The sequence below is a fragment of the Lithobates pipiens genome, unplaced genomic scaffold (assembly GCF_037356315.1).
Source record: "Lithobates pipiens isolate NorthernLeopardFrog02 unplaced genomic scaffold, aLitPip1_a1.2 Scaffold_28, whole genome shotgun sequence".
Taxonomy (NCBI): domain Eukaryota; kingdom Metazoa; phylum Chordata; class Amphibia; order Anura; family Ranidae; genus Lithobates; species Lithobates pipiens.
In genome coordinates, this window is record NW_027507789.1 from 129,007,104 (window position 1) to 129,021,181 (window position 14,078).

The 14,078-nt window shown below is 40.3% G+C and overlaps 14 non-coding genes across 14 annotated transcripts; all 14 read right to left on the bottom strand.

Annotated features, from left to right (window-relative positions):
* Positions 1-759: 759 nt before the first annotated feature.
* On the bottom strand, positions 760-841 carry TRNAL-AAG (transfer RNA leucine (anticodon AAG)). Its single transcript has one exon. It is a non-coding gene; the product is annotated as a tRNA-Leu (tRNA).
* Positions 842-1,415: 574 nt separating this feature from the next.
* TRNAL-UAG (transfer RNA leucine (anticodon UAG)) lies at positions 1,416-1,497 on the bottom strand. Its single transcript has one exon. It is a non-coding gene; the product is annotated as a tRNA-Leu (tRNA).
* Positions 1,498-2,379: 882 nt separating this feature from the next.
* On the bottom strand, positions 2,380-2,461 carry TRNAL-AAG (transfer RNA leucine (anticodon AAG)). The gene has a single exon. It is a non-coding gene; the product is annotated as a tRNA-Leu (tRNA).
* A 1,538-nt stretch (positions 2,462-3,999) lies between these two features.
* Positions 4,000-4,081, bottom strand: TRNAL-AAG (transfer RNA leucine (anticodon AAG)). Its single transcript has one exon. It is a non-coding gene; the product is annotated as a tRNA-Leu (tRNA).
* Positions 4,082-5,619: 1,538 nt separating this feature from the next.
* On the bottom strand, positions 5,620-5,701 carry TRNAL-AAG (transfer RNA leucine (anticodon AAG)). Its single transcript has one exon. It is a non-coding gene; the product is annotated as a tRNA-Leu (tRNA).
* A 575-nt stretch (positions 5,702-6,276) lies between these two features.
* TRNAL-UAG (transfer RNA leucine (anticodon UAG)) lies at positions 6,277-6,358 on the bottom strand. Its single transcript has one exon. It is a non-coding gene; the product is annotated as a tRNA-Leu (tRNA).
* An 882-nt stretch (positions 6,359-7,240) lies between these two features.
* Positions 7,241-7,322, bottom strand: TRNAL-AAG (transfer RNA leucine (anticodon AAG)). The gene has a single exon. It is a non-coding gene; the product is annotated as a tRNA-Leu (tRNA).
* A 1,549-nt stretch (positions 7,323-8,871) lies between these two features.
* Positions 8,872-8,953, bottom strand: TRNAL-AAG (transfer RNA leucine (anticodon AAG)). Its single transcript has one exon. It is a non-coding gene; the product is annotated as a tRNA-Leu (tRNA).
* A 574-nt stretch (positions 8,954-9,527) lies between these two features.
* TRNAL-UAG (transfer RNA leucine (anticodon UAG)) lies at positions 9,528-9,609 on the bottom strand. The gene has a single exon. It is a non-coding gene; the product is annotated as a tRNA-Leu (tRNA).
* An 880-nt stretch (positions 9,610-10,489) lies between these two features.
* On the bottom strand, positions 10,490-10,571 carry TRNAL-AAG (transfer RNA leucine (anticodon AAG)). The gene has a single exon. It is a non-coding gene; the product is annotated as a tRNA-Leu (tRNA).
* Positions 10,572-11,145: 574 nt separating this feature from the next.
* TRNAL-UAG (transfer RNA leucine (anticodon UAG)) lies at positions 11,146-11,227 on the bottom strand. Its single transcript has one exon. It is a non-coding gene; the product is annotated as a tRNA-Leu (tRNA).
* An 882-nt stretch (positions 11,228-12,109) lies between these two features.
* On the bottom strand, positions 12,110-12,191 carry TRNAL-AAG (transfer RNA leucine (anticodon AAG)). Its single transcript has one exon. It is a non-coding gene; the product is annotated as a tRNA-Leu (tRNA).
* Positions 12,192-12,765: 574 nt separating this feature from the next.
* TRNAL-UAG (transfer RNA leucine (anticodon UAG)) lies at positions 12,766-12,847 on the bottom strand. Its single transcript has one exon. It is a non-coding gene; the product is annotated as a tRNA-Leu (tRNA).
* An 880-nt stretch (positions 12,848-13,727) lies between these two features.
* TRNAL-AAG (transfer RNA leucine (anticodon AAG)) lies at positions 13,728-13,809 on the bottom strand. The gene has a single exon. It is a non-coding gene; the product is annotated as a tRNA-Leu (tRNA).
* Between the last annotated feature and the right edge of the window lie 269 nt (positions 13,810-14,078).

The window sequence follows — 14,078 nt, forward strand, 5'->3', positions numbered from 1 at the left end:
CTGTGTAACATCTATTTCATAAGTGTATGACATGTATGTAACATGCATTCAACATGTATGTCATATGTATGTATAATCTGTGTAATATGTGTGTAACACGTATGTAATATGTGTGATATGTATGCCATATGTGTATTGTGTGTCATATGTGTAACATGTATGTAACATGTGTGTACCATGCATGTCATATGCATGCCATATGTGTGTAACATGTATGTAAGATATGTGCAACATGCATGTCATATGTGTGTCATATTAATGTAACATGTGTGTGACATGCATGGCATATGTGTGTAGCATGTATGTGATGTGTATGACATGTATGTTATATGTGTGTAATATGTGTAACATGCATGTGACATGTGTGTAAAATTGTGTCTAAATGGTGTGTAACATGAGTGTGACATGTATGTAACATGCATGCAACATGTATATCATATGTATGTAACATTTGTGTAATATGTGTGAACTATGTGTGTAATATGTAAGTAGCACGTGTGTCACATGTGTGTAACATGTATGTCATATGTGTGTAGTATGTGTAGCATGTATGTAATATGTGCACAACATGCATATTATATGTATGTATCATGTATCAAACAAAACATGCAATGATTGCAGCTTTTCTAATGCTGCTAAAGCAGAGAGGTAAGTGTTTTTTGAGATTCCAGTGAGTTGGGAAAGGAACTGCAGTAAATTGCAGGAGCAAGATCAGAGAAGCTTGAGCCCTAGAGGGTAGGGATTTTGTTAAAAGGAGTTTGGCAGCAGTGGGATTCGAACCCACGCCCCCAAAGAGACTGGAGCCTTAATCCAGCGCCTTAGACCGCTCGGCCATGCTACCCATAAAAATGAACACGTTATCGACTAAAATCGGGTGGGACATTCCATGCTCTGCATTCATTGCTTGAGCTGGAGGCCTCAGAACTCTAAACTACAAGTATTCACCACTTTATCCATTATAAAAGGTAGTTGAAGTTTCACGGAGATGGCCAAGATGCCACCTTATGTGTTTCAGTCCTCTTTCTGAGGCAGCAGGTGGTGGTCACTTTACACTTGAGAGTGGACTTTGGGTGCAGCATTCTGTGGCAAGTTCACTTGGCACTCTGCTGAAAAGTGTGCCAGCTTTTCATTAGTACTGCTTGTTTTTTGGTGTCCACACTTAAAGTGTTAATGTGGAATCTAGCTTACAGGAGAGGTAATCACGTTCAGTTGGACTTGTTTTGTAACGTTGACAAGATTTCACTAGTCATCTCATCAGAAGTGTGCCCTTTTGGAAGACTTCTCAACCAAAGCATGCAATTTCCTAATGCTGCTGTTCTGAGATTTCAGTGTGTTGAGCAAGGAATGCCAGCAAAGTGCAGCAGAAACTTCAGAGACGCTTGAGCAATCAAGGATAGGCATTTGTTAAAAGAGCTTGGCAGCAGTGGGATTTGAACCCACGCCTCCAAAGAGACTAGAGCCTAAATCCAACGCCTTAGACCGCTCGGCCATGCTACCTGTGCAATTGCTCTTGCTAAGGACTAAAAAGAGGCATGACAGTCTACATTCCATGCTCTGCATTCATTGTTTGTATGTGACATGTACGTAACATGTATGTCATGTGTGTCATATGTATGTAACGTGTGTAACATGTATTTCATAAGTGTATGACATGTATGTAACATGTATTCAACATGTATGTCATATGTATGTATAATCTGTGTAATATGTGTGTAACACGTATGTAATATGTGTGATATGTATGCCATATGTGTATTGTGTGTCATATGTGTAACATGTATGTAACATGTGTGTACCATGCATGTCATATGCATGCCATATGTGTGTAACATGTATGTAAGATATGTGCTACATGCATGTCATATGTGTGTCATATTAATGTAACATGTGTGTGACATGCATGTCATATGTGTGTAGCATGTATGTGATGTGTATGACATGTATGCTATATGTGTGTAATATGTGTAACATGCATGTGACATGTGTGTAAAATTGTGTCTAAATGGTGTGTAACATGAGTGTGACATGTATGTAACATGCATGCAACATGTATATCATATGTATGTAACATTTGTGTAATATGTGTGAACTATGTGTGTAATATGTAAGTAGCACGTGTGTCACATGTGTGTAACATGTATGTCATATGTGTGTAGTGTGTGTAGCATGTATGTAATATGTGCACAACATGCATATTATATGTATGTATCATGTATCAAACAAAACATGCAATGATTGCAGCTTTTCTAATGCTGCCAAAGCAGAGAGGTAAGTGTTTTTTGAGATTCCAGTGAGTTGGGAAAGGAACTGCAGTAAATTGCAGGAGCAAGATCAGAGAAGCTTGAGCCCTAGAGGGTAGGGATTTTGTTAAAAGGAGTTTGGCAGCAGTGGGATTCGAACCCACGCCCCCAAAGAGACTGGAGCCTTAATCCAGCGCCTTAGACCGCTCGGCCATGCTACCCATAAAAATGAACACGTTATCGACTAAAATGGGGTGGGACATTCCATGCTCTGCATTCATTGCTTGAGCTGGAGGCCTCAGAACTCTAAACTACAAGTATTCACCACTTTATCCATTATAAAAGGTAGTTAAAGTTTCACGGAGATGGCCAAGATGCCACCTTATGTGTTTCAGTCCTCTTTCTGAGGCAGCAGGTGGTGGTCACTTTACACTTGAGAGTGGACTTTGGGTGCAGCATTCTGTGGCAAGTTCACTTGGCACTCTGCTGAAAAGTGTGCCAGCTTTTCATTAGTACTGCTTGTTTTTTGGTGTCCACACTTAAAGTGTTAATGTGGAATCTAGCTTACAGGAGAGGTAATCACGTTCAGTTGGACTTGTTTTGTAACGTTGACAAGATTTCACTAGTCATCTCATCAGAAGTGTGCCCTTTTGGAAGACTTCTCAACCAAAGCATGCAATTTCCTAATGCTGCTGTTCTGAGATTCCAGTGTGTTGAGCAAGGAATGCCAACAAAGTGCAGCAGAAACTTCAGAGACGCTTGAGCAATCAAGGATAGGCATTTGTTAAAAGAGCTTGGCAGCAGTGGGATTTGAACCCACACCTCCAAAGAGACTGGAGCCTAAATCCAGCGCCTTAGACTGCTCGGCCATGCTACCTGTGAAAGTGCTCTTGCTAAGGACTAAAAAGAGGCATGACAGTCTACATTCCATGCTCTGCATTCATTGTTTGTATGTGACATGTACGTAACATGTATGTCATGTGTGTCATATGTATGTAACGTGTGTAACATGTATTTCATAAGTGTATGACATGTATGTAACATGTATTCAACATGTATGTCATATGTATGTATAATCTGTGTAATATGTGTGTAACACGTATGTAATATGTGTGATATGTATGCCATATGTGTATTGTGTGTCATATGTGTAACATGTATGTAACATGTGTGTACCATGCATGTCATATGCATGCCATATGTGTGTAACATGTATGTAAGATATGTGCAACATGCATGTCATATGTGTGTCATATCAATGTAACATGTGTGTGACATGCATGTCATATGTGTGTAGCATGTATGTGATGTGTATGACATGTATGCTATATGTGTGTAATATGTGTAACATGCATGTGACATGTGTGTAAAATTGTGTCTAAATGGTGTGTAACATGAGTGTGACATGTATGTAACATGCATGCAACATGTATATCATATGTATGTAACATTTGTGTAATATGTGTGAACTATGTGTGTAATATGTAAGTAGCACGTGTGTCACATGTGTGTAACATGTATGTCATATGTGTGTAGTGTGTGTAGCATGTATGTAATATGTGCACAACATGCATATTATATGTATGTATCATGTATCAAACAAAACATGCAATGATTGCAGCTTTTCTAATGCTGCCAAAGCAGAGAGGTAAGTGTTTTTTGAGATTCCAGTGAGTTGGGAAAGGAACTGCAGTAAATTGCAGGAGCAAGATCAGAGAAGCTTGAGCCCTAGAGGGTAGGGATTTTGTTAAAAGGAGTTTGGCAGCAGTGGGATTCGAACCCACGCCCCCAAAGAGACTGGAGCCTTAATCCAGCGCCTTAGACCGCTCGGCCATGCTACCCATAAAAATGGACACGTTATCGACTAAAATGGGGTGGGACATTCCATGCTCTGCATTCATTGCTTGAGCTGGAGGCCTCAGAACTCTAAACTACAAGTATTCACCACTTTATCCATTATAAAAGGTAGTTAAAGTTTCACGGAGATGGCCAAGATGCCACCTTATGTGTTTCAGTCCTCTTTCTGAGGCAGCAGGTGGTGGTCACTTTACACTTGAGAGTGGACTTTGGGTGCAGCATTCTGTGGCAAGTTCACTTGGCACTCTGCTGAAAAGTGTGCCAGCTTTTCATTAGTACTGCTTGTTTTTTGGTGTCCACACTTAAAGTGTTAATGTGGAATCTAGCTTACAGGAGAGGTAATCACGTTCAGTTGGACTTGTTTTGTAACGTTGACAAGATTTCACTAGTCATCTCATCAGAAGTGTGCCCTTTTGGAAGACTTCTCAACCAAAGCATGCAATTTCCTAATGCTGCTGTTCTGAGATTCCAGTGTGTTGAGCAAGGAATGCCAGCAAAGTGCAGCAGAAACTTCAGAGACGCTTGAGCAATCAAGGATAGGCATTTGTTAAAAGAGCTTGGCAGCAGTGGGATTTGAACCCACACCTCCAAAGAGACTGGAGCCTAAATCCAGCGCCTTAGACTGCTCGGCCATGCTACCTGTGAAAGTGCTCTTGCTAAGGACTAAAAAGAGGCATGACAGTCTACATTCCATGCTCTGCATTCATTGTTTGTATGTGACATGTACGTAACATGTATGTCATGTGTGTCATATGTATGTAACGTGTGTAACATGTATTTCATAAGTGTATGACATGTATGTAACATGTATTCAACATGTATGTCATATGTATGTATAATCTGTGTAATATGTGTGTAACACGTATGTAATATGTGTGATATGTATGCCATATGTGTATTGTGTGTCATATGTGTAACATGTATGTAACATGTGTGTACCATGCATGTCATATGCATGCCATATGTGTGTAACATGTATGTAAGATATGTGCAACATGCATGTCATATGTGTGTCATATTAATGTAACATGTGTGTGACATGCATGTCATATGTGTGTAGCATGTATGTGATGTGTATGACATGTATGCTATATGTGTGTAATATGTGTAACATGCATGTGACATGTGTGTAAAATTGTGTCTAAATGGTGTGTAACATGAGTGTGACATGTATGTAACATGCATGCAACATGTATATCATATGTATGTAACATTTGTGTAATATGTGTGAACTATGTGTGTAATATGTAAGTAGCACGTGTGTCACATGTGTGTAACATGTATGTCATATGTGTGTAGTGTGTGTAGCATGTATGTAATATGTGCACAACATGCATATTATATGTATGTATCATGTATCAAACAAAACATGCAATGATTGCAGCTTTTCTAATGCTGCCAAAGCAGAGAGGTAAGTGTTTTTTGAGATTCCAGTGAGTTGGGAAAGGAACTGCAGTAAATTGCAGGAGCAAGATCAGAGAAGCTTGAGCCCTAGAGGGTAGGGATTTTGTTAAAAGGAGTTTGGCAGCAGTGGGATTCGAACCCACGCCCCCAAAGAGACTGGAGCCTTAATCCAGCGCCTTAGACCGCTCGGCCATGCTACCCATAAAAATGAACACGTTATCGACTAAAATGGGGTGGGACATTCCATGCTCTGCATTCATTGCTTGAGCTGGAGGCCTCAGAACTCTAAACTACAAGTATTCACCACTTTATCCATTATAAAAGGTAGTTAAAGTTTCACGGAGATGGCCAAGATGCCACCTTATGTGTTTCAGTCCTCTTTCTGAGGCAGCAGGTGGTGGTCACTTTACACTTGAGAGTGGACTTTGGGTGCAGCATTCTGTGGCAAGTTCACTTGGCACTCTGCTGAAAAGTGTGCCAGCTTTTCATTAGTACTGCTTGTTTTTTGGTGTCCACACTTAAAGTGTTAATGTGGAATCTAGCTTACAGGAGAGGTAATCACGTTCAGTTGGACTTGTTTTGTAACGTTGACAAGATTTCACTAGTCATCTCATCAAAAGTGTGCCCTTTTGGAAGACTTCTCAACCAAAGCATGCAATTTCCTAATGCTGCTGTTCTGAGATTCCAGTGTGTTGAGCAAAGGAATGCCAGCAAAGTGCAGCAGAAACTTCAGAGACGCTTGAGCAATCAAGGATAGGCATTTGTTAAAAGAGCTTGGCAGCAGTGGGATTTGAACCCACGCCTCCAAAGAGACTGGAGCCTAAATCCAGCGCCTTAGACCGCTCGGCCATGCTACCTGTGAAAGTGCTCTTGCTAAGGACTAAAAAGAGGCATGACAGTCTACATTCCATGCTCTGCATTCATTGTTTGTATGTGACATGTACGTAACATGTATGTCATGTGTGTCATATGTATGTAACCTGTGTAACATGTATTTCATAAGTGTATGACATGTATGTAACATGCATTCAACATGTATGTCATATGTATGTATAATCTGTGTAATATGTGTGTAACATGTATGTAATATGTGTGATATGTATGCCATATGTGTATTGTGTGTCACATGTGTAACATGTATGTAACATGTGTGTACCATGCATGTCATATGCATGCCATATGTGTGTAACATGTATGTAAGATATGTGCAACATGCATGTCATATGTGTGTCATATTAATGTAACATGTGTGTGACATGCATGGCATATGTGTGTAGCATGTATGTGATGTGTATGACATGTATGTTATATGTGTGTAATATGTGTAACATGCATGTGACATGTGTGTAAAATTGTGTCTAAATGGTGTGTAACATGAGTGTGACATGTATGTAACATGCATGCAACATGTATATCATATGTATGTAACATTTGTGTAATATGTGTGAACTATGTGTGTAATATGTAAGTAGCACGTGTGTCACATGTGTGTAACATGTATGTCATATGTGTGTAGTGTGTGTAGCATGTATGTAATATGTGCACAACATGCATATTATATGTATGTATCATGTATCAAACAAAACATGCAATGATTGCAGCTTTTCTAATGCTGCTAAAGCAGAGAGGTAAGTGTTTTTTGAGATTCCAGTGAGTTGGGAAAGGAACTGCAGTAAATTGCAGGAGCAAGATCAGAGAAGCTTGAGCCCTAGAGGGTAGGGATTTTGTTAAAAAGAGTTTGGCAGCAGTGGGATTCAAACCCACGCCCCCAAAGAGACTGGAGCCTTAATCCAGCGCCTTAGACCGCTCGGCCATGCTACCCATAAAAATGAACACGTTATCGACTAAAATCGGGTGGGATATTCCATGCTCTGCATTCATTGCTTGAGCTGGAGGCCTCAGAACTCTAAACTACAAGTATTCACCACTTTATCCATTATAAAAGGTAGTTGAAGTTTCACGGAGATGGCCAAGATGCCACCTTATGTGTTTCAGTCCTCTTTCTGAGGCAGCAGGTGGTGGTCACTTTACACTTGAGAGTGGACTTTGGGTGCAGCATTCTGTGGCAAGTTCACTTGGCACTCTGCTGAAAAGTGTGCCAGCTTTTCATTAGTACTGCTTGTTTTTTGGTGTCCACACTTAAAGTGTTAATGTGGAATCTAGCTTACAGGAGAGGTAATCACGTTCAGTCGGACTTGTTTTGTAACGTTGACAAGATTTCACTAGTCATCTCATCAGAAGTGTGCCCTTTTGGAAGACTTCTCAACCAAAGCATGCAATTTCCTAATGCTGCTGTTCTGAGATTCCAGTGTGTTGAGCAAGGAATGCCAGCAAAGTGCAGCAGAAACTTCAGAGACGCTTGAGCAATCAAGGATAGGCATTTGTTAAAAGAGCTTGGCAGCAGTGGGATTTGAACCCACGCCTCCAAAAAGACTGGAGCCTAAATCCAGCGCCTTAGAACGCTCGGCCATGCTACCTGTGAAAGTGCTCTTGCTAAGGACTAAAAAGAGGCATGACAGTCTACATTCCATGCTCTGCATTCATTGTTTGTATGTGACATGTACGTAACATGTATGTCATGTGTGTCATATGTATGTAACGTGTGTAACATGTATTTCATAAGTGTATGACATGTATGTAACATGTATTCAACATGTATGTCATATGTATGTATAATCTGTGTAATATGTGTGTAACACGTATGTAATATGTGTGATATGTATGCCATATGTGTATTGTGTGTCATATGTGTAACATGTATGTAACATGTGTGTACCATGCATGTCATATGCATGCCATATGTGTGTAACATGTATGTAAGATATGTGCAACATGCATGTCATATGTGTGTCATATTAATGTAACATGTGTGTGACATGCATGTCATATGTGTGTAGCATGTATGTGATGTGTATGACATGTATGCTATATGTGTGTAATATGTGTAACATGCATGTGACATGTGTGTAAAATTGTGTCTAAATGGTGTGTAACATGAGTGTGACATGTATGTAACATGCATGCAACATGTATATCATATGTATGTAACATTTGTGTAATATGTGTGAACTATGTGTGTAATATGTAAGTAGCACGTGTGTCGCACGTGTGTCACATGTGTGTAACATGTATGTCATATGTGTGTAGTGTGTGTAGCATGTATGTAATATGTGCACAACATGCATATTATATGTATGTATCATGTATCAAACAAAACATGCAATGATTGCAGCTTTTCTAATGCTGCCAAAGCAGAGAGGTAAGTGTTTTTTGAGATTCCAGTGAGTTGGGAAAGGAACTGCAGTAAATTGCAGGAGCAAGATCAGAGAAGCTTGAGCCCTAGAGGGTAGGGATTTTGTTAAAAGGAGTTTGGCAGCAGTGGGATTCGAACCCACGCCCCCAAAGAGACTGGAGCCTTAATCCAGCGCCTTAGACCGCTCGGCCATGCTACCCATAAAAATGAACACGTTATCGACTAAAATGGGGTGGGACATTCCATGCTCTGCATTCATTGCTTGAGCTGGAGGCCTCAGAACTCTAAACTACAAGTATTCACCACTTTATCCATTATAAAAGGTAGTTAAAGTTTCACGGAGATGGCCAAGATGCCACCTTATGTGTTTCAGTCCTCTTTCTGAGGCAGCAGGTGGTGGTCACTTTACACTTGAGAGTGGACTTTGGGTGCAGCATTCTGTGGCAAGTTCACTTGGCACTCTGCTGAAAAGTGTGCCAGCTTTTCATTAGTACTGCTTGTTTTTTGGTGTCCACACTTAAAGTGTTAATGTGGAATCTAGCTTACAGGAGAGGTAATCACGTTCAGTTGGACTTGTTTTGTAACGTTGACAAGATTTCACTAGTCATCTCATCAGAAGTGTGCCCTTTTGGAAGACTTCTCAACCAAAGCATGCAATTTCCTAATGCTGCTGTTCTGAGATTCCAGTGTGTTGAGCAAGGAATGCCAGCAAAGTGCAGCAGAAACTTCAGAGACGCTTGAGCAATCAAGGATAGGCATTTGTTAAAAGAGCTTGGCAGCAGTGGGATTTGAACCCACGCCTCCAAAGAGACTGGAGCCTAAATCCAACGCCTTAGACCGCTCGGCCATGCTACCTGTGCAATTGCTCTTGCTAAGGACTAAAAAGAGGCATGACAGTCTACATTCCATGCTCTGCATTCATTGTTTGTATGTGACATGTATGTAACATGTATGTCATGTGTGTCATATGTATGTAACGTGTGTAACATGTATTTCATAAGTGTATGACATGTATGTAACATGTATTCAACATGTATGTCATATGTATGTATAATCTGTGTAATATGTGTGTAACACGTATGTAATATGTGTGATATGTATGCCATATGTGTATTGTGTGTCATATGTGTAACATGTATGTAACATGTGTGTACCATGCATGTCATATGCATGCCATATGTGTGTAACATGTATGTAAGATATGTGCAACATGCATGTCATATGTGTGTCATATTAATGTAACATGTGTGTGACATGCATGTCATATGTGTGTAGCATGTATGTGATGTGTATGACATGTATGTTATATGTGTGTAATATGTGTAACATGCATGTGACGTGTGTAAAATTGTGTCTAAATGGTGTGTAACATGAGTGTGACATGTATGTAACATGCATGCAACATGTATATCATATGTATGTAACATTTGTGTAATATGTGTGAACTATGTGTGTAATATGTAAGTAGCACGTGTGTCACATGTGTGTAACATGTATGTCATATGTGTGTAGTGTGTGTAGCATGTATGTAATATGTGCACAACATGCATATTATATGTATGTATCATGTATCAAACAAAACATGCAATGATTGCAGCTTTTCTAATGCTGCTAAAGCAGAGAGGTAAGTGTTTTTTGAGATTCCAGTGAGTTGGGAAAGGAACTGCAGTAAATTGCAGGAGCAAGATCAGAGAAGCTTGAGCCCTAGAGGGTAGGGATTTTGTTAAAAAGAGTTTGGCAGCAGTGGGATTCGAACCCACGCCCCCAAAGAGACTGGAGCCTTAATCCAGCGCCTTAGACCGCTCGGCCATGCTACCCATAAAAATGAACACGTTATCGACTAAAATCGGGTGGGATATTCCATGCTCTGCATTCATTGCTTGAGCTGGAGGCCTCAGAACTCTAAACTACAAGTATTCACCACTTTATCCATTATAAAAGGTAGTTGAAGTTTCACGGAGATGGCCAAGATGCCACCTTATGTGTTTCAGTCCTCTTTCTGAGGCAGCAGGTGGTGGTCACTTTACACTTGAGAGTGGACTTTGGGTGCAGCATTCTGTGGCAAGTTCACTTGGCACTCTGCTGAAAAGTGTGCCAGCTTTTCATTAGTACTGCTTGTTTTTTGGTGTCCACACTTAAAGTGTTAATGTGGAATCTAGCTTACAGGAGAGGTAATCACGTTCAGTTGGACTTGTTTTGTAACGTTGACAAGATTTCACTAGTCATCTCATCAGAAGTGTGCCCTTTTGGAAGACTTCTCAACCAAAGCATGCAATTTCCTAATGCTGCTGTTCTGAGATTCCAGTGTGTTGAGCAAGGAATGCCAGCAAAGTGCAGCAGAAACTTCAGAGACGCTTGAGCAATCAAGGATAGGCATTTGTTAAAAGAGCTTGGCAGCAGTGGGATTTGAACCCACGCCTCCAAAGAGACTGGAGCCTAAATCCAGCGCCTTAGACCGCTCGGCCATGCTACCTGTGAAAGTGCTCTTGCTAAGGACTAAAAAGAGGCATGACAGTCTACATTCCATGCTCTGCATTCATTGTTTGTATGTGACATGTACGTAACATGTATGTCATGTGTGTCATATGTATGTAACCTGTGTAACATCTATTTCATAAGTGTATGACATGTATGTAACATGCATTCAACATGTATGTCATATGTATGTATAATCTGTGTAATATGTGTGTAACATGTATGTAATATGTGTGATATGTATGCCATATGTGTATTGTGTGTCACATGTGTAACATGTATGTAACATGTGTGTACCATGCATGTCATATGCATGCCATATGTGTGTAACATGTATGTAAGATATGTGCAACATGCATGTCATATGTGTGTCATATTAATGTAACATGTGTGTGACATGCATGGCATATGTGTGTAGCATGTATGTGATGTGTATGACATGTATGTTATATGTGTGTAATATGTGTAACATGCATGTGACATGTGTGTAAAATTGTGTCTAAATGGTGTGTAACATGAGTGTGACATGTATGTAACATGCATGCAACATGTATATCATATGTATGTAACATTTGTGTAATATGTGTGAACTATGTGTGTAATATGTAAGTAGCACGTGTGTCACATGTGTGTAACATGTATGTCATATGTGTGTAGTGTGTGTAGCATGTATGTAATATGTGCACAACATGCATATTATATGTATGTATCATGTATCAAACAAAACATGCAATGATTGCAGCTTTTCTAATGCTGCTAAAGCAGAGAGGTAAGTGTTTTTTGAGATTCCAGTGAGTTGGGAAGGGAACTGCAGTAAATTGCAGGAGCAAGATCAGAGAAGCTTGAGCCCTAGAGGGTAGGGATTTTGTTAAAAGGAGTTTGGCAGCAGTGGGATTCGAACCCACGCCCCCAAAGAGACTGGAGCCTTAATCCAGCGCCTTAGACCGCTCGGCCATGCTACCCATAAAAATGAACACGTTATCGACTAAAATCGGGTGGGACATTCCATGCTCTGCATTCATTGCTTGAGCTGGAGGCCTCAGAACTCTAAACTACAAGTATTCACCACTTTATCCATTATAAAAGGTAGTTGAAGTTTCACGGAGATGGCCAAGATGCCACCTTATGTGTTTCAGTCCTCTTTCTGAGGCAGCAGGTGGTGGTCACTTTACACTTGAGAGTGGACTTTGGGTGCAGCATTCTGTGGCAAGTTTACTTGGCACTCTGCTGAAAAGTGTGCCAGCTTTTCATTAGTACTGCTTGTTTTTTGGTGTCCACACTTAAAGTGTTAATGTGGAATCTAGCTTACAGGAGAGGTAATCACGTTCAGTTGGACTTGTTTTGTAACGTTGACAAGATTTCACTAGTCATCTCATCAGAAGTGTGCCCTTTTGGAAGACTTCTCAACCAAAGCATGCAATTTCCTAATGCTGCTGTTCTGAGATTCCAGTGTGTTGAGCAAGGAATGCCAGCAAAGTGCAGCAGAAACTTCAGAGACGCTTGAGCAATCAAGGATAGACATTTGTTAAAAGAGCTTGGCAGCAGTGGGATTTGAACCCACGCCTCCAAAGAGACTGGAGCCTAAATCCAGCGCCTTAGACCGCTCGGCCATGCTACCTGTGAAAGTGCTCTTGCTAAGGACTAAAAAGAGGCATGACAGTCTGCATTCCATGCTCTGCATTCATTGTTTGTATGTGACATGTACGTAACATGTATGTCATGTGTGTCATATGTATGTAACCTGTGTAACATCTATTTCATAAGTGTATGACATGTATGTAACATGCATTCAACATGTATGTCATATGTATGTATAATCTGTGTAATATGTGTGTAACACGTATGTAATATGTGTGATATGTATGCCATATGTGTATTGTGTGTCATATGTGTAACATGTATGTAACATGTGTGTACCATGCATGTCATATGCATGCCATATGTGTGTAACATGTATGTAAGATATGTGCAACATGCATGTCATATGTGTGTCATATTAATGTAACATGTGTGTGACATGCATGGCATATGTGTGTAGCATGTATGTGATGTGTATGACATGTATGTTATATGTGTGTAATATGTGTAACATGCATGTGACGTGTGTAAAATTGTGTCTAAATGGTGTGTAACATGAGTGTGACATGTATGTAACATGCATGCAACATGTATATCATATGTATGTAACATTTGTGTAATATGTGTGAACTATGTGTGTAATATGTAAGTAGCACGTGTGTCACATGTGTGTAACATGTATGTCATATGTGTGTAGTGTGTGTAGCATGTATGTAATATGTGCACAACATGCATATTATATGTATGTATCATGTATCAAACAAAACATGCAATGATTGCAGCTTTTCTAATGCTGCTAAAGCAGAGAGGTAAGTGTTTTTTGAGATTCCAGTGAGTTGGGAAAGGAACTGCAGTAAATTGCAGGAGCAAGATCAGAGAAGCTTGAGCCCTAGAGGGTAGGGATTTTGTTAAAAGGAGTTTGGCAGCAGTGGGATTCGAACCCACGCCCCCAAAGAGACTGGAGCCTTAATCCAGCGCCTTAGACCGCTCGGCCATGCTACCCATAAAAATGAACACGTTATCGACTAAAATCGGGTGGGACATTCCATGCTCTGCATTCATTGCTTGAGCTGGAGGCCTCAGAACTCTAAACTACAAGTATTCACCACTTTATCCATTATAAAAGGTAGTTGAAGTTTCACGGAGATGGCCAAGATGCCACCTTATGTGTTTCAGTCCTCTTTCTGAGGCAGCAGGTGGTGGTCACTTTACACTTGAGAGTGGACTTTGGGTGCAGCATTCTGTGGCAAGTTCACTTGGCACTCTGCTGA